At 35.5% G+C, this 19,090-nt stretch overlaps 1 protein-coding gene across 1 annotated transcript in view; it reads left to right on the forward strand.

Annotated features, from left to right (window-relative positions):
• Window positions 1-19,090, forward strand: part of PRKN (parkin RBR E3 ubiquitin protein ligase) — a 700,273-nt gene that overhangs the window by 327,765 nt on the left and 353,418 nt on the right. The window lies entirely within an intron of this gene.

Genomic DNA, 19,090 nt, shown 5'->3' on the forward strand with positions numbered 1-19,090 from the left:
TCAATGATAGGTGAAAAACTGAATTATAAAATAGAATTAATTCTATTTTACAGGGACAAAAAGCTAAATTATTTATCTTGGAAATAGAAGTTAAAGCTTTTATAATTAAGATCTGTCCTTTTTAAAAAAAAAAAAACCAGTAAATACTTAATTCACTCCTCATCAGTGTAAACACAGTATTTCTACAATATATTGGCTGCTTTGTTATGGGTCACGGACTATGTCTGTATCAAAACCTATTATTAGCACACATAATAGGTATGATTTAGATCAGTTGATTAGATTTAGTAATTATAATTTTTCTTTGTTCTATTTTCACCATAAAAGTCTTAAAACTGAGACAAGCCAGCTCTTTGGAACTGTTTATCAGTTTTCACATCTTGCCAATAATTAAAAATTGGTAATAGTGTTTCTGAGCTGAAATTTTCATACACATTCTGGCAAACCCAAAGGTTATTTTTGCCCTGTACTGAATGGTCTCAGGAAATTCAGCTCATCTTTCCTGTATTGATACCACCATATTTATTTGCATGTGTGGAAGTGCCATCATTTTGTAAAAGGTGGAACAAAAAATCTTGAAGATTATGCATTTTTCAAACAAGTCCTCTGCCCTTTTGGATGTTGTGCTTCAGTTGTTAACACTGTCAAATAGAGAGAAAAAAACCACTGTCACCACCATCTTTGTTGCTTGTTTTGTTTTTGAATCTGTAGTTCAGTTTCAGAAAACCTTATCTTGAAAACATGAGCATTAAGCATGCTTTCAGTGTTTTATTCGGTCTTACATGAACAATTTATGTGATTGCGCTCAGCTGCTAGGTTCTCATTGCCCTTCACAACTGCCTTTTAAAAACACACAGTTGTTTTGAACAGAACTTTGTATTTTCATCAATGGTAGAGCTCTTGAAATAAATCTTCAGATAGTGTAAAGGCCTCATCATTTGATGAGAGGCAGTTTCAGGTGAGTTGAAAATTTGTCCTGTAACAGGAATCAGTGAGACCTTTGGAAAGACTCCTAACTGTATACTAACAAGCCAACAGCTTTTCTTCAAATTTTTGATGCTGGTTTCACTGCAAAATAAGCTAATTTTTATAAATTAACATTTCTATATCCTCCTTGAGACTGTCAGTATCAAGGGTTCAATGTTATAGAAAGTGAGCAGAGCACAGCTTGTGTTCATCTAACCAAATCCTGGATCATTCACAACTCTTGTCATTCTTACTTTGACTGTGCTGAAATGTAGATTTTGTATTTGCAAAGCAAAACTGATTGTAATTTACCTTTAGTGTTTTAAAGGTATTTTACTTCTAGAAATTTCTGAAAAACATGCTGATGATGCACTGTAGCAAGGAACTTGTTCTGTACCCATGCTGTGTTGGCTGTCATAAAAACTTAATATTGTATGATTATAACATCCTATTTCAGCCTGATGCAGTGTCCCTTTCCTGTTATTGTGATGTTCAAATCAACCACAAGGAAATTCCTCTTTGCCCATTCCATAATTAAACTTCAGCAGTCTTTACCGTGATATATTGTGAAAGTTGCAATGTGTTTAAAAAGTGAAAAACTAATGGAAGAAAAATCCATTGAGAACTATTAAATGTGAAAAGACTCCTTCTGGTTTATAAAGTCTCTGAACAACAAATTACTGGAAAATAGGAACAGATTTTTGGCAAATACTATTTTCAAGTTTTTATTGTTTTTAGCACACATTCTAGGCATCTACTATTAACTTCCTACTGAACACCAAATCTTAGGTTTAATGGACAGCTCTATTGTTTCACTTGGTGAAAGGTGTGTAACCAACAGTTCTCTTATGGGAGATGATTATCATCAGATTGAGATAGAAAGGATAAATATGACCAATATATCTCTCCTAACACATGTATTTTTTTTCAATTTACATCCATCCATCCGTCCCAAGTCTTAGCTACACCTCCATGAACACAATGGGCAAATGGAATCCAAATTCAGTGTGTTGTATTCTGCTGCCATGGGAAGGAGGTGTGAGGGACTCTCACTGGCATTACATGGTCTTACATGGCATTACAGTTGTTGCCATTACATGGTCTTGAGCCTAGTAGTGAGAGCAGTGTTACAGTTGCTCTATTTTTGTTGGATGTTGAACAAGCCTTTTATACATGTTATTTGGAGCCCATTATACCATTCACATATTTTATCTGTTTGAGTTGTAGGAAACATGTGGATGTTTGGGGACCTGAACAAATTGGGAAGTATTCATTGAAAATTATAGACAAAACAGAATTATGTGAAAACCGGAGAAAGAAGCTCAAAAGACCCAGTAGAGTCAGATCCAAACCTTATCATTGTATTTGCTCTGCTGCTTATTTCACAAATCTTTTTGTTTTCTTTCAAACAAAGCTTGTTTGAGACATATTTTTGCATGTATTCTGTCAATGTGTCTAACATGTTCAAGGGTAGTTTTTTGTAGTTCAATAGATTTCAGTAACACTTTGAATCTTTTGTTGCTCGCTGCGCATGACATTTAAACAGTGTTACTGTCTGCAGGTGTTGCAAATTCATTGCTGATGATTGAAGCCTTGGATTTCCATTCAAGCATGCAACATGTTCCTGCAATCTATCAGCAATCTAATCAGATGAAGGTGATTTTGTTAGGGTACAGTATGGTTACAGAGGAGTCTCTCCTCAAATGTCAGGCAGCATTTACAATGCAAGAGCACAATTTCTTCATTCACATGTGCCTAGTACTGTTACTGAATGTTTAATAACTGTGTCAGTTTGCAGGCTGAAACACTATGTGAGATGTTCTGTTAGATCTAAAAGCTGCCATAGAATTTACCTTGGCATTAAATCTGTTTCCCACCTATAGTTTTCATGCTTAATGTTCTGGTCTGGGATTCTAAAATGTGAAGGTATTAGGTTTTGATTAATAATCGTCTACTATATTTTTGCTCTGTTTCTTAGAAATCGTGCCTGTAACTAATTTAGGACCAATTTGTAAACTTGAATTTGTGTTGTCTGCTTCTGTGCATGCACCTTATGAAATTAGCTGATTTTTTACAAATCAGAACTGAATTTAAAATAAGCCTACCCTGTTTATAGGTTGTGGTGGTGTGAGATAATGCAGTCAATGGCAATACTTATGAGCTTCTCTCACCAGGGGCTGCAAGATAATTCGTATTGGAACTGCTGCAGCATGTTATGGGCTCTGTCTCTCAAGGTTCATGCTAATGTGATGGGTAATTATCAAATAGCTGCTGTCAGAAATGCCTGAATTCTCCTAGTATAGATATCTGGAGCAAGGCTTAAGGGGTTGTATTCAGTTTACAATATGTATTTCTAACTCAGAGAAGTCAAGTATAAGGAAAATTTATGTTATCTTGAGTCTAGAGGTTTAAATTGTAATAACAAATGTCTTCTGGATTCTATTTTCAGCCTTAATGGCCTAACTCAGAAAGATACCTAGACTATATACTCAGCTTTAAATATACAAATACTCTGCTGAGTTTAACAGTGCTCTATGTTTTAAGCACCTGCCCCATTTAGGACATCAATCTGAATGCATAAATAATTGATTGGATAAATGCATAAAAAATTTCAGTGCAGGTCTTGAAATTGTCATTAGAAATAGCCAGTATTTTAGCCTATTTGCTGGGAGAATGCTCAGAAGTGAAGCATTTCCCTTGCTTTAGCTCAATGGTTAGAAACATATGGTTAGAAAAACCCAAGAACTCTTTAAGAATGTTATCCATAATTTTTGGCAGTAAGGATTGCAACAGTTCCTTTCAAATATTTGTGAAATACTGTGTTTCATGATACTTACATCTGCTGTTCAGTTGTACTGTGCATCATGGTAGGTCTTTGGGGCTTTGATAAATGTTTGGGTCATTCCAAAAGGAAATATCTGAGTTTTTTCACTGTGGCACTTAAATGTATTTTAACTAACAAACTAACTGTGGTTATGAATTGTTCTTAGAAACTACTGCTGCCAGGAAATGAGGGAAAGAATGTTCTAGTGAAAAGTATGTTTCTTCCATTTGATGCATAAACTCGCTTCACTCTCCGGCTACCCCAGCATTGCAACATCAGAAATGGCACAAGATTCTGCAAGTTGCATCACTGTGTTTTATAGTAATCTGCTGCACAGAAGAAATGGATTTTTCTAGTGCCTATGGACTAATTACTAAGAAGTAACTTTTCACCAAGCGTCACTATTACAGTGCCATAAGGAGGAGCTGTAATTGTGCATATCTCGTTCTTTACATACAAAAATATTAGCCCTACATGAATTTGAGTTTGTAAATGGGGGAAAGTTATGATATTTGCTGTGGAGATACCTATTAAATGTGCTGTGACTTTTATGTGTTCTAGAGGTGGCACCCACAAACAAATTGATTTCTGGAAGCTTATTCTTAAATACTGGTAGGCAGTAGTGCATTGCTTATTGCTTGCAGGATCACTAACTTGTCAATAAGGATTTGTTGTGATAACTTAATTCTTGTAATTTACAGGTTTTGCTGGAGCATTTGTGTTCCTTGAGAATCTTTTAACTGATTTTTATTGGGTTTTTTTAGCTCAGATAAACCTGACCTAATAAATTTGTACAGTTTATTTAAACGTTGATTTATTTAGTTTTTTAAGTAACTGTAAAAGTCATAAATACTCCTAGAAAATATATAGGAATACATATGCTAAGTATATGAACAAGAGAAGAGCCATGATGGAAAATATTTGATCCATGTTATCCTGTCCCCTCCCCCCTGCCAAAAAAAAAGACCCCTAACTAACCACCCCAAAAAAGCACCCACAAATTAAAGTGGCAAAAAATGCAAGGTTGAAAGCTCTTAAAATCAAATAACACACATAACATTAACATAATATTTACAGCTGTACTTAAAGTAACACTACTTACTCTGTTAATTGTTTTTTTTTAAATTTTAGAGCTGATAAAATGTCACATACATCAGACAGTGAGTTAATTTTCAGTATTTTAACTAGCATCTTGGAACATGCTTTGAATGAATTATAGAATGGTTTGGCTTGGAAGGGATCTTAAAGATTGTCTAGTTCCAACTTTCTGCCATGAGCAGAGGCGCCTTGAAGGCCTGTTTCTCAATTTGGTTTTGAGAAAGCTTCTGTGACTGGGAGAAGATCAGAATAAACAGTATGGGTTACCTAGGAGATGGCACACTGCAACAACAAGATTTATTGTTCTGTATTTTTTTTTTTTTTTGCTTATTTTTCATGCATCTAGAGAAAGTCAGATTGTTTTTAGCAGCATTCAGATGGACTTGCTGCCTGTCCAGTTTTGAATTGTGATGTTTTAGGGTGCCTGGCATGAATCTCCATTACAACCTGGTTCAGATCCATAGATGTATGAGAACTACACAGCTGGAACTCTCTTTCAATTTAATGAAAGCGTTGATGTGTTATATCTGTGGTATCTTATTCCCCATGAATTTCTATTCTCTCTGTTTATGTTCTTCAAGAGCAAGGGAAACACCCATTGGAAAAATGGTACTCAATGTTATTGGTGTCCCAGCTTTCAATAAGGTAAAGGCACAGCCCACATCTTGTTCTTGATAACAGAATGTAGGGATCTGAACCAATTTAGTTTGGAGGGAGTGTCATCTTCTTTGGAATTAATTTCTATTGAGGGTGGTCTTTTGATATGAGTGAAACATTTGCTGCTTGTTTCATACAGTCCATGGAGAAAAAGGTGCTTTAACTTTAAAGTTACTGCAAAAGGACACCACCATCACTATTGGGCTTGTGACCGAGAGTAGTTGTGGTTTCTGTGCCTTTTGTCTGAAATATACCAGAATTACCAATGGGAGCAGTGCACAGGGGATCTCAATCTTCTTTTGGGCTTAGCTTCTTTTGCAGATGGTAATCTTGAGTGTAGAGTGTATTGTGCCTGGGCTGTACTGTCCTGTGTTCCAGTCTCTGAGTTCAAAACTAATTCAGCATTTGGTGTGCCAGGCTGGAAAAAATACTGAGCACATGAGCTAGGTGTCTGTCAGAATGCAGCTGCATACCCACTCTGCTAGGAGCTGAGTAAAGAGCTCTGTGTGCTCAGGAAAGACCTAAATTCAGGTTTTCTACTTTCTATATGTAGAACACATACTGTATGTATGTGCTTTTCTCTGTGTGTTTTCCAAGGTGTTGCTGAGGTACATCCTATTATGGCTTTGAAAAAAGTTACTGGCCAGACTACTTACTGTTGTAAGGGCTGGACCATCTTTCTATGGCAGGGCCTTTTTAAGTGGTGAGGATTATTTCCTCAAGACTGGATCATAGCATGATATGGTTAAATGAGAAGTTAAAACTGTGAGCATGTGAAGCATGCAAGGCAAAACCACACCTGATATCCAGCTATAACTTCTCTCTGTAATTTAAAGGGCACATTTTTGATAATTTGCAGGCCTGAACAAAAGAACAAAGTGTGTTTTACAGACAATTATAATTCTTATTTTGGCTACAAATTGCCCCAAATTGATTATTTTATGCTATGTACTTATCCAAGGTCTTCCTAACTCTCTACTACATATTCATGAATATGTAGGCTGCATGATGGAAAGTTTGTTTCCAGGTTGTGAGCTTGCAGCTATTAAACAAGATGATGTCTGTACAGAAGGAATAGCAGCAAGGAAAGTGTGAAGGCTGGCGTAAGCACAGGGCAGCGTTTGGCAAATGCTGGCTGATTAATTGTTTATGCCATCTATGGGAGAATTTCAGGGTCTGAAAAAAGATGTGTCATAATAAATGTTATAATAGACTTGTATGTTTGCATGAATACAACATTTGTGAGACCAGTTTTGTGCAGTTACCTCTGCAAGCTCTACATCCTACCCGGGAGGTGGAGTGAAACAGATCAGTATTTCTGTGTCTGGTTCTGCCACCACACACCTGTAAGTCAAGGTCAGCATGTAACCCATGTATTCACAGCCTTTGGGACTCAACATGGTGTGTTTAAAATACCGTGACTAAGACAATGCATCTAGACAATTGTTTTTGTTTAATGTCTTCGGTAATGTGTCCTTTTTTTATTTTTCTGGTATCCCATTACGAGGCAATGATTTTGGTTATGCATTTGTATCTTTCAAATGATCCCTTTTCCTTATATAAACTTGCAGTAAGGTTCTTTAGCAGTAAATACATTTAAAAGTTGTGGGTGTTCCTTTCTCTTTTTTTTCTTAAATAGATTTTTGAGGTAATTTTCAAGTTTAAACTTTGACCACTTTAGTTTCTAAGACAGATCTTACAATAAAAATAATTTTTGAAATGTCAAATGCAGAAGCTAATGTAAGTTTGGGGAAATCATTCGAGAGCTGTTTATCCTCTTTTAAAGATTCTGCTATTGTGTAAACCCATTTTTAGTCACATTTTCAAAATAAATTACTGTTCTTTCAGACTGAGGGGATGAATTTCTATTAAAGTAAATTCTTTTGACTAAGTATGTATTTACATGCTATTTCTACAGGTAGAAATCTATTTAAAAGACTTGTGGAGCAGAAGCTGTTTTGCAGTGGAGAAGGGTAAAAGGGTCTTGCCGTCAGTTGCCTGGCTGGTCAGAAGACTAGAGGAGATTGGACTGGGAATTAGCAGCAGTTAGGAAGCTAATGTGTTTCCAGAAGTAGAGAGATATGCAAAACCATGACCCATTTAGTGTCCCTCGGAGGTCCACAAGGTCAAATATTGCTTTAAAACTCCTCATGCCTGAAGGCCATAGCCTATCTATAGACAGTAAGTTTTCTCCATCCCCAAAACAGGGATGGAAGTCACAGACCATGCCTGCGACCTTGCTAACCCTGCAACTGTATTGGTGATTCTAAAGTTCAATTACTCTAAAATGCCCATGGAAAGTCTTCAACAACAACCTGTTTGTTAGTGTAGATGCAGCCTTATTCTTTTCTGGAGTTTTTAATTTGTGGGGGAGAGGGGTTCTGCTTGTTCTTTACAGTAAGGACAATGTAAATAGACAATGGTTTGTTAGAAAAAGCAAATTAAGTCACATTAATGAAAACAGTCTATCAAGGCTTCATCAGCATTATACTAAAGTTATGCTAACAGCCATCTACCCTAGATAATATGCATTAAATTATCTTAAAGGAAGAATATCCATGTCTTTCTGGCTTTAATAATGCAAAATACCTTTTCAAATATGACACTGTGCTGTCATCTACTGAGAAATGTTGGCTTCTCCTGTACTGGTACGTACATGAAATATGGCTTTTGTGTTAAATGCTTGTTTAACTTATTTACTGCATTTTTCAGATTCCTTGTGCTATAAACTATAGGTAAGATTATGCAAACATAGATTTATTTTTTTCCCAACAAGATTATAGAGAAGCTAATGAATTTCCCACTGTGACTTATTTTTTCTAGCTCATCTTGCATATATATTGCATCTAGCTCATCCGTATATATTGCATATAGAAAATATGTTTGAAAAAAGGATGATGACAGCATAAAACTAAACGCCAGACAACTGTCAGTTTGCTGCAGGGAATTTAGAGATTTTGCAGTACAAGATCAGCCAAAGAGAAGCGTGGGTTTTGGTGGAACTTTTTTGTGGATTTTTTGTTTGTTTGTCCCTTCTACCCACTTCATTTCCTTCATTCCTCTGCAACTTTTAAGAGCATCTAGGAACCTGTGGGAACCTCTGGGGAAAGCTTTTCAAGAGTTTAGGCTCTAGTGCTATTTTATTAGATAGGGATTTATTCAACTCCATAGCAATACTGTGTACATTTGGAATTTTTTATGTGTGAGTCATGTAAAACACTGGACATATATGAGTATTTCATAAGTTTGTGAGGTGTTCATGCTAGATATAGTTCAAATTGTACTATTTAAAATACTGACTAAAATATTTATCTTGCCAATAAAACCTCTTTATCTCATTGCATGGAAGTGGAATAGCTGTTCCTTGTGTAAGGCTATATGGAGGTTTTACTTAACTGAAACAAATAAAATTAACTAAACATATGTGTAGTCCTCTCCCCTTCCTGGACGATGGCAATATGAATCAACTATTAGAACTAGTGTATTCATGTGATTATGTTTAGCATCATTGTCCCTTTCTTTGGGGGGCTATTTTGGCTACCATGAAGAGTATTTTTGCTCCTGTTTGTTTTAAGAAAGTCTCAGTTTGTGTGCTACTATACATCTGTCTTCTCAGTCCATGCAGAAGAAAAGATTTAAACCAAGAAACCAGGGGAAAAGAAATAATTCTAAATTTACTAAAATTATCCCAACTTCATGAACTCTGGCAATTGAACAAACCTGAAAAAAATAACTATTGGAAAAAGTGTAGAATTTTCTCAAAAGTTATGGTTTAATGTGTCCTGTTCTATGTGAGTTAGATATTACCTCTATTGCTAGGACACAAGACCTGCTCCTTAGCATTTTTGTAGAAAGGGGAATATTAGGAGCCAAATAATTAACCCAAATAATTTAGTAGCACTCTCTTAAGACTTAAGGACAGCATAGCTGTAGTTGTGCTAACAATGTATTGTCATGACAAAGAACATGCATCAAAAGAAAAGCCACAAACTTCTGGGCAGCAAATAGAACTAAAAAAACCCCCACTGTTTATTCAAAGAATATGCAGGAGGTGCCAAACATTTTTGAATCTTCTGAGAAGGTAAGCATACCTTGTACAGAGGGAGAGAATAACATTTCTGCCATTTCCTCCCTCTCCTCCTCTCACTGTTTCCATCATAACTGGGCAGTCTTGGCTGTTTCGTTCTCATTCATATCCTGATCTATGGCAGGCTTTGGGAAGATGACAGAACAAACTGTCCAATTTTTCAAAGCTGAAGACACACAGATGAAGCAAAGAGCCACTCCTGTAGTATTACAGCCTAATTCTGTCTGCCCAGTGTCATCACATAAATACTGATGCTTCCCCTGAGGCAGCCATAGTGCTAAATGAAAGGTGTCTTAGTACTGTCTTTCAGCTGTGTTAGAGACTTGTAGATCATCTCTATGGTTAATGGATGGATGTGAGGCTCTAGGACATAGGTGATATTAGTTAAAGGTTGGAAACCTAAACCAAAAAATAAGTTATTTTTTAAATGCCTGTTGGGTTAAAAATACTTTTTTTTTAAGCTTTGAACCTGCCCAGTTCCTTTGATATCAAGGCATGGACAAAAGTTAAATTTCTCATTTGTGATAGGATCAGATGGATAAAAATCTACTGCATGTGTTGCAGAAAACCCTTCAGTATTAACAGACAAGACTATGGAATTACTCCTGTCATATAGAATACTCAAGAAAAATTAATAGTCAGTTAAACAAATTATGTAGTTTACTTAGGTGTTGCAATTCATTAACTCTGTGGGCTTCTGTAACTTCTTTGAGAGACCTTACAATCAAATGTCACCTGTAGCTCAAGTATAGGAGTTCTGTTTCTTCTACTTACTAGATTTTTTTTTTCTGTAGTTATTTTGAAGCTTTGATCATTGTCTTTATCCTAAGTGCTTGCTAACATGGTTGGAAGATAAATAAATCACTCAAACCTGTAATTGCAAGCAACTTTTTGTGCCATAAGCAGCACAGCCTGAGGATCCACAATCATGTAGTATCCTAGTTTCTTCTCTCCTTGAGCCCTTTTCTTGGCTTTTGTTCACATAAAAATTCAAATCTTTTTGCCAGAGGAAATTAAGCTCAAAGTAGAGCTTATTCTCTACAGGAAACACTTGATAACAAATTTAGACAGTTGGATTCTACTTTAAAAGTAGCTGATGGGAAAGTTTTAGTCCTAGGAATCAGCGCTAGTGTCCAGGATATGATTATAATACATTGTAAGAAGCCACTCTGAGACATTTTCTGTGGCTCAAGTAATTCAAAAGAAATTTTCCAAAATAATCTGTTTTATGCATGCTTGTGAACAAATACAGCAGAACAATTTAGGTTGGGGTCTGTAGTCTTGGCTAGGTGATGTAATCATCCTGACACCTGCGGTCTTGGTTCAGCCCAAAAGTTAGTGTTGATCAGAGATTGCATTGGATAGATGTATGGATGAAAAAAGTTAGGAGCAGAGAAGGGAAGGGGGAGAGTTTGCTGTCTTTAAGAGAAACGAATGTGTGAAGCTTTCATATTATTTTGTAAAATAACATGAAAACATGGCTGTTTTGCTTGAAAATTTATTTACTTAAACTATCTTACTCTATTTTTACATGCCACAGGCATGTAAATAGGTCACATGTACCTATGACCTATTGAGTGTTTTTTGAGAATGGCTGTCTATAGAGCCTTTGATTCCACTACAAGGTAACACTGCAGGTGAAGACCAATTATAAGGACACACAATGCCCTACGGCCTTCATTTCATTGTCTATATTTTGAGAAAATGGGTGAGAGAAGAACTGGGTTGTTCTGCATTTGTGTCATGGAAATACAGCTACTTGAAGGAATGACACATAATTAGTGACAGAATTGTTTGAGCTGGAGTCACCACTTGCAGAGAAATGAAGCAAGTGTGTTATGAGGTTGCCTTTAGATGAGCAAAGCAAATGAGAAATATTGCTGTTAAAAATGTGAAAAGTCACTTTCTTACAGAGTGCTTTCCTGCGTGGTTGAAGTACTATTGTGTGGGCAGCAGCAGCTAAGGGATTCCCAAGGCACTTGTGTTCTATTTTTCCACCGTGTTGTTTCTAGTAGACAAGAAAAGAAAATTGCATGATAGGTACTATATTTCTTATTGCTTTCCTTATACAGAAAATTCCTAGAAAACTATAGTTTCATGTTCTCTGCAGATACCAGGTGTCTTTATAAACTTGTACAGTTTTAAACATGTACCCATCATGCCAGTTTTTTGAATCTTAAATATATCTTTCTCCTCTGTTTAGATTTTAAAACAAATCAAGAACTTCATTGGGTTTTAGTGAGGGCAACAGATCAGCAAGCTTTTTTTCAGTCATCAATAATCTTGGTTATATCACATCAAATGTCTGAATAAAACTGAATGGTACTATAGCTGTCCTGTTAAATAATTTTGAGCAATACCTCTGTTCTTTCAATGAATTGTGGAAAATTAAAGATATAAACTTTTTTCCTTGGCAAGGGGAATAAATACATAAACAGATCTTTTTTTAGCTTTATTTTTGTTCATTTTTATTAAGAATGTGGATAAAAGTGGGATCTGGTTACTATTTTCAATCCCTAAAAATGTCTCATGAAAATGATTTGTGATGAGTTTTAGATACATTTTTATATTCCTAAACTTTGCCTTTACGTGACTTGATCAGAACTAAAATACTGGGTCTTGTAAAGATTCATGAGTAGTATGTATATTTCCTGTCCCATAATCCTGCTATACTCAAATACTTTCCATATAAAAGGCTTTCTGTTCAAATAATTATTATACAACAAATTGCTTTTGATATTCTCAACTGAATAAAAGGCATGGTGAATATGTTAAAATCTGAGACAAAGAAGTGGCTTTGTGTATTTTTAATGTTTTTCCTACATAAATTTAATTAAGGTCAACCAAGAATTAAAAGGAGATATTGTAAGACATACAGATACTTCTTTCTCTGAAATACCTGTCTTTTAATCACTTGGACACATTTAGATTGCAAATGTTATAGTTGAAAAGGAAAGTCTGAAAAACACATATAGAGGATAGCCCCTGAATGCTACTTGTCTCAGAAATGTAGTGATAATTTTAAAAGTTCACTCCCTCCATCCTCCATCCATCACACAGGTCAAAGTTGATGTTTTAGTCGAGACTAAGCCTGAGTGAAGAGTTGACAAAAGATACTAAAGAGCTTTTATTACGAATAACAGACCTTTTTAGCCAGAGGCATTTTGAGAAGGGCAAAGGGGTTTGGTCAGAAAGCAGATACTAAAGAGATGCTCATATTTCTTCTACATTTTTATGCTGCTGTTGTCTCATGCCAAATTAAATAAGTATATAGCACTTACAGACATTTAAATTTAATATATTAGCATTTCATTGTCTTTCTTCACATAAGATATCTTAACTGATGCTTGAGGTCAGCTTAGCTATCATCAGTTTTTTAGCAAGGCTTATTATATAACATTTCTCTTGGAATATCAATTTTTCTTCTTGTGCCCCATAAAGGCATTTCTTTTGAAGTCCACACTTTTGAAAGTGTCTGTGAAATGCCATGTCTGGCATGTTCAACAACAGGGATTCTGTGAATTTGAATATGGAAGAGATGGGGAAATTTCTGTAGAAATGTATATAAAGTATGCTGTTATTGGTGGCATGCTTGTCTTTTCATTTTTGCTGATTTTTCTGATTCCATTCTGAATGTTTAGGTCTGAGATCAGGTATTGAGTTTAAGTATTTAAGTTTATGAGGGTTGTTTTAAGGTGAAGAAATGTTGTCTGAGTGTAATGGTGGTGCTTTTTAGAGATTTGTATTAGTTTTGGTGTGTAAATTATTTAAGTGAGCAACATATTTAATAATTGCATTGAAGTATTCCTGAGATCTGTGCTAAGGAACTTGAATAACCTTGAATATTTCTCTGCTAAATCTTAATAGAAAATTAGCAATTAATCACATGCATTATTATACGGCTTCTAGTGATCAATTCATAATACTTCTTTTAACATTGAAACAGACTTAAGGACCTAACTGATTCAGTTTAAATGCTGATTTAATACTATGAATAAGTCTTTTCCCTTTAAAATGAGTTAACTGTTTATTTGTCCTTAACCACTAAGGCATAAGAGCTGTATTTATCCCTTCTAGGATAGGGATGCCTAGGAGGGGATTCACTTAGCTATGCCCAGGGGAAATTGCATTTTTCAGTTTAGGGAAGTCAGCTGCCCTCAGGAATAATCTTTACATCAATGATATAATGATCAAGCATCAAGTTTAAGAGTCACAGGAAATCCACAGAGAAAAGGTTTGATTTTGATTGGAATCTCAAGCAGGAGAAAAATGTTCTTGAATGGAGAACATCTTAAAAAGAAATAGTGCTGATGACAGGAGCAGAGCCTAAGGTTAACTCCTCATCTGTAAGTATTATAATAACAGTTCCAGATTAATTCCAAACATAAAGGAGACAGAAGAAGTTGCTTGTTTAAAATGTAGGTAGCTATAGGAATGCTTTTGTTTTATTTACGTTGTTTTTTAACATAAACACAACTCTATCGCAAACATTTGATATTTGGGTAATAACTTTCTCCTTTAGATCTTAACAGCTGTTTGCTGCTCTTTGCTGCTTAGCAAAGCCAAGCCATGCAGAGTAGCAGTCACCAAATAAATGGTACTAGGTGATGCTTACCATGCTCAGTACCTGATTGGAGGTTCTTGATAGTATTTGGTGAGGTGCATGGGGGAACTGCCACTATTTTGAGCAAGGTATCTTCCAGTAACCAGAGAACATCAAAAAACTGTTTGCTCCAGGAGAAAGTGGAGCAGTCTCATGTATGTAATGCGTTCATGAGTCTATCACAAAGTTGTTCAGGACTTAAATCTTTAAGAATTGCTTCTTGGCTCTACAAGCTTCCTCACAGCAGTTAGCCAGTGTATTTCTGATGTTTTTTACTCCTGTAACTTTAAAATCAGTGCCTGTTCCATATGTGAACAGTGATGCTTTAGATTTATTTTTTTGTTTTTGTCACAGACATATTTCTGTGGCTTAGAAAACTACTGCCTCTAGTTCTTCTGGGATCTGGGGACCTGAAAGTATTTTTGCACAGAGATAATCTCAGTCTTTCCCAGAAGAAATATTTAATTCCACAGCTTTTCTGAAGTGAGTCTCCTTCAATCTGTCCCCAGATCCACCAAATATCTACTGAATTTTTCAGTTTCAAAAGCAAATGAATCATTATCACAGGAGTGTGCCACAATAGCATTGAAGTTTTCTCTCTTTCATGGGGATAATTATGATGATATATTGGAAATGGGATGTAAGTTTACAGATAATTTTAAAAAATTAAAACCAGACCTTTAATGGCTATAAAACATATTCATAGATTACTTTTCCTATCAATACTAAATAAATGTGTGGACAGTTGAGGGGAAAAATACCATAAGGCTCTTGCATTCTTTTGCAGCTTATTAAGAACTGGGAATCAGAAATCTGCCTGAATTTCCTTAGTTTAGCCAACTCAAACAGCACAGAAGGAGAAGCAAGAGAGGAATGTCTATTTTTTGTGTATATGTTATACACCTGACAAGGTACAGGCTATTTTGGTGGTACCTAGCAAAGACTAGTAGGTTTTTTCTGACAGTATAGTAAACTGGGCTTGAGAACATATAGCAGAAGGGTAAAGTTTCTTCTAGGCCTTTTTCAGACTGCCTTTCCTCTGATGGTTTGTGTATGACTTGATCTTACTTATGTTGGTTACTTGACCATATAGAAGACAGTTCAGTTATCATCTACAGTTAAGGGTATGTAAACCCCTTCAATTTTGTTTGAAAAGGCAGAAGTTTACAGAGAGATATTTTTAGTAAAATATCAAAGAAGATTTGGGGGGTTTTGAAAAATTTGAGCATTTTCTTCTTGAGTCTATAAAAGGTAGCTAACATTGACCATGTATCGTTGAACCTTTTCTTCCCTTGTGCCCTTTTTATGATGTTGTGTGACACAAAAGCGATAACAGGAGTGAAGAATATGACAGAATCTGTAAGAGTGATGCCTGCTCCCTTCTCTGAATAACAATTTATCAGATACACTGCCAAAAGGAAGACGTTTATAGTGTTAAATAGAATGTTCACAATTTCATGGGACCTATGCCTTTAGGCGAGAAAATGATCTAAAGGTATTCACTGCAGTAGAAGGTGACTATAAAACTACTCACTTTTAGAAGTAAAAAAAAGCACTCAATTTTGCCTCTGCTTTTTCAGTAATTTCTTGACATCCTTACTCATTGCTGAGCAATGACACAATCACCAGAAAATTTTTTGTACGTAAAAACACATGCAGAAAGGAAGAATAACGTGATTTCTTCTATTTTAAAATATTTTAGAAGTAGTCAGATACCGATATAGACCGCATGAATTTTTGTTCATTCCTTCTGTGTTATTCTGTAAGGTTTGGGGGTTTTTTTAATTATGAAGTCAACATTAAAAAAAGTACTGTCTCACAGAGCATAAGTTTGGACACATTTTGATATCAACCTTAAGATGTAACTCCTGCTTCTATGGATTTTACAGTTTGATGCTTATTTAGAATGTTAGTTTTAAATTGGCTGGCTCCTAGGCCTCTACCCCTGTTCAGAGATTAAGACTGGAACATAAATTATTTGGAATTAAAAATCTGGAAAATTTCCCTCCTTAGGCTTCCATACTCTGGATGAAAGATTAAATAAAATAATAGGTACATTTCCATGCCTGGTGAAATGCAAGGCTGAAGATTGAGCAGTGGTTACACTCCTCCCTTTTATATTGTGCTTTCAGTAATTTCATTGCTGGAAGCAATTGGGAAGCAACTAGGTGCTGATGGGTTATCTGTAGTGATAACTTCATAGATATATGCCCATAAAAAAGTGTGTTAAGTGTCGGAAAATCTGGTAGACTGAACAAATAAATACTTGTGGATTGTGTATTTATGCAACATGCAAAACCAGGCAGCTTTTATATGCAGCTGGAAACTTAATTTGTTTCATGACTTTTAAAAGCTTTTAAACAGATTGAATGTGTATTACTGCAGAAAAAAAAAGAAATGTTATAAACGTGGAAATGAAATCCACACATCTGCAGAACTTTCAGGCATGCAGCTTATTGCATTCTTGGTTCCCATCTTTCCCTGTACTTCTGAACTCCCAGCACAGCTCTGAGATCTCAGACCTCCAGAGACAGAGACTATTGCATTGATTGTGTAGAACTGTGCTTTGTGTGGGTTGATACTGTTTGATTTTCCAAGGGTATGCTGCTAGTCTCAACATATCTGTTGTGAATAACTCTTTCATTCTTTACTCTTCAGGGTTTCTTCTGAAAAAATACTTGACACACAATCCTGAGGGATTTTTTCCCTGTATTTTTAATGAGCCCTCTTTTCTGTTTCTATTTAATATTAAGATTTACTATTTCTTTAATTGCAGTTTAGTCAAGCAGGGAGTCTTTCAATGGCTAGCTTTGGAAAGTGGCAAGATTTTCTTTTGTTATATTAAACAGTGTTTTCACATTCCATAATGTTCTCAATTCAGCAACACTGAAGCACATCCTAAGTTTAATTAGAGGCATTTTCTTAAAGCAGTGTTTGGGCTGATAAACAGAAATATTGAGAAGTAATTTTCCTAATGATATAGCAGAAGTATTTTGGGACTGTAGCACAAGACTCTTGACTATTTTTTCCTTTCCGTCTGCCTTTCCGTGGAACAAGAATTACATAGTTTTATTTACCTTCTTCATTAAATACCTTTCATGACAGGAACCATCATGAGGTATTATCAGAAGCAATTGGAATGACCAAACAGGTCCTCATTAGGGAAAAAAAGAGGTCTAAACCTATTTCAATCAGTTCAGAGCTTAATACCTTTATTACTCTTTCTGTTTGTGATCCAAATAAGTTTTTATTATAATGGGTAAGTACTTTTATCAAAAATGTTTTTGTGTGTTTCCTTGCCCATAGTTTACCTATTCTGGAATTTTCATTTAATATTTTTTTAGTTGTGTACAGAAGATGCATTGAAGCAAAGAAATATATATCTTCTGCACTGAAATAAATCCTTCTTAACATTTAATTCAAACAAAATAAATTCAAATTAAAGGGCAAAGAAATTTAAGTTCCAAAACCTATTAGCAAATAATACAAAGATCAATGGATACATTTTTAAAGGTTGAAAATAAATTGAAGTTACAGATTGTGTAAGGTTATCATGTATTCTGTATGAATGTGTTGCTCCTTTGACTTACTTGAAACTGAAGTGCTTCAAGTTACACTGATATTTAAAAGCTGTGTGTATCTGTCTGGAACAAGAGCAAAAACTTGGGAAGTCTGCAGTCTTGTCTAAGGATTACTTTAAGAATATTTTCTTGCCTGGGACTACTTCCTGATGTTGTGAAACAGACACAAAGGTAATTTACCTGTGTAGAAACCTTTACAGGTGAGTATTTCAAAACTCTTGTTAACAATTACTTTAAAAAATAGACTTGCCTTTAAAGTGCCACATAGTTCCCTTAAACTGCTGCTAAGACATGCCTCAGTCATTGTGCCCTTCACTTATTGCAGGATATGAATATATTGGTGAATGTATTGCATAATCAGCAGTTCTGTGACAAACAGGAGGGACTAACCTAGGAGGAAGGTTATATTAATAATTCTCATATCCCAGTTACCAGATCCCACCTTAGATTGGCATAGTACTGCATACTACTGTATTTGTCTTACATAGAAATATACAATATAGCCAAATGATCGTCACCACGGAGGAAAAAAAAACCAAAACAGTAAATGTCAGCTGTTTTGCAGACAAAGAACTCCCTACGTCAAGGCTGTAGGCATTGAAAAAGTTGGAGTCTGTCTGGACTGCTTTTAGTACAGTATGGCAGGAAATGGTGCGAAGTTGTAGAGTTGTATTAAACAAAACTGATGTTTTTTTTGTTCTCATTCATCCACACATTCTCTTTTACTCGTGTGAGTGCTGCAACATGTGTCCACATCATCTAGGTAGGACCACTGGCAAACACCTAGCATGTCTTTTTCATGGCTTTTGGATTGTTCCCGATGTTGAGGCCTGGATGTGACTTTTTCACCCTAAAAAGCTGAGAGTAGCTGTAATTTTTTTTTCTTCATCTTGTCCCACCTTCAAGAGTCATTAGGAAATGCTGCTGATTTTTTCACAGTCTTTTTTTCTTCTCTTGCTGCAGTTTCTTTGGGGTTTTTCCTGGTTTTCTTAGAATTTTTTTTACCAAGGTCAGGTTTCTTGAGAATAAACTGTGATGTTAGTATCTTGATGTTGTCAACAATTGTAATTCTTTCATGCCTTCTTATCCTTTCTTCCAATGTTTTTATACCCTTAAGTTCCAATTCACATTCTATTTATACCTTGTTTTCATTACAAACCTCTACAATTTGTTATTGGAAAGAAGGGCTCATAGCAACAAAGAAATTATAAACTTTAATCTGTGGCTCCTGTTGCAAAGCACGTGCCTTCAGACCGCTTTTATTTAAGTATGCT

The sequence above is a fragment of the Poecile atricapillus genome, chromosome 3 (genome assembly GCF_030490865.1).
Source record: "Poecile atricapillus isolate bPoeAtr1 chromosome 3, bPoeAtr1.hap1, whole genome shotgun sequence".
Classification (NCBI taxonomy): domain Eukaryota; kingdom Metazoa; phylum Chordata; class Aves; order Passeriformes; family Paridae; genus Poecile; species Poecile atricapillus.